This window comes from Bison bison, unplaced genomic scaffold (assembly GCF_000754665.1).
Source record: "Bison bison bison isolate TAMUID 2011002044 unplaced genomic scaffold, Bison_UMD1.0 scf7180017864531, whole genome shotgun sequence".
Taxonomy (NCBI): domain Eukaryota; kingdom Metazoa; phylum Chordata; class Mammalia; order Artiodactyla; family Bovidae; genus Bison; species Bison bison.
Window position 1 is genome coordinate 987,481 of NW_011495081.1, and position 661 is coordinate 988,141.

Sequence of the window (661 nt, forward strand, 5' to 3'; positions counted from 1 at the left end):
ACCCTGCTTATTTAACTTATATGCAGAGTACATCATGAAAAAAGCTGGGCTGGAAGAAGCACAAGCTGGAATCAAGATTGCCAGGAGAAATATCAATAACCTTAGATAGGCAGGTGATACCACCCTTATGGCAGAAAGTGAAAAGGAACTAAAGAGCCTCTTAATGAAAGTGAAAGATGAGAGTGAAAAAGTTGGCTTAAAGCTCAACATTCAGAAAACGAAGATCATGGCATCTGGTCCCATCACTTCATGGCAAATAGATGGGGAAACAGTGGAAACTGTGTCAGACTTTATCTTTTTGGGCTCCAAAATCACTGGAGATGGTGATTGCAGCCATGACATTAAAAGATGCTTACTCCTTGGAAGAAGTTATGACCAACTTAGCATATTGAAAAGCAGAGACATTACTTTGCCAACAAAGGTCCATCTAGTCAAGGCTCTGGTTTTTCCTGTGGTTATGTATGGATGTGAGAGTTGGACTGTGAAGAAAGCTGAGTGCCAAAGAATTGACGCTTTTGACCTGTGGTGTTGGAGAAGACTTTTGAGAATCCCTTGGACTGCAAGGAGATCCAACCAGTCCATTCTAAAGGAGATCAGTCCTGGATGTTCTTTGGAAGGAATGATGCTAAAGCTGAAACTCCAGTACTTTGGCCACCTCATG

The 661-nt window shown here is 41.9% G+C and overlaps 1 protein-coding gene across 1 annotated transcript in view; it reads left to right on the forward strand.

Moving 5' to 3' along the window:
• ANO3 (anoctamin 3) overlaps positions 1–661 on the forward strand; it is a 453,610-nt gene that overhangs the window by 444,359 nt on the left and 8,590 nt on the right. The gene's annotated exons all lie outside the window — the stretch shown is intronic.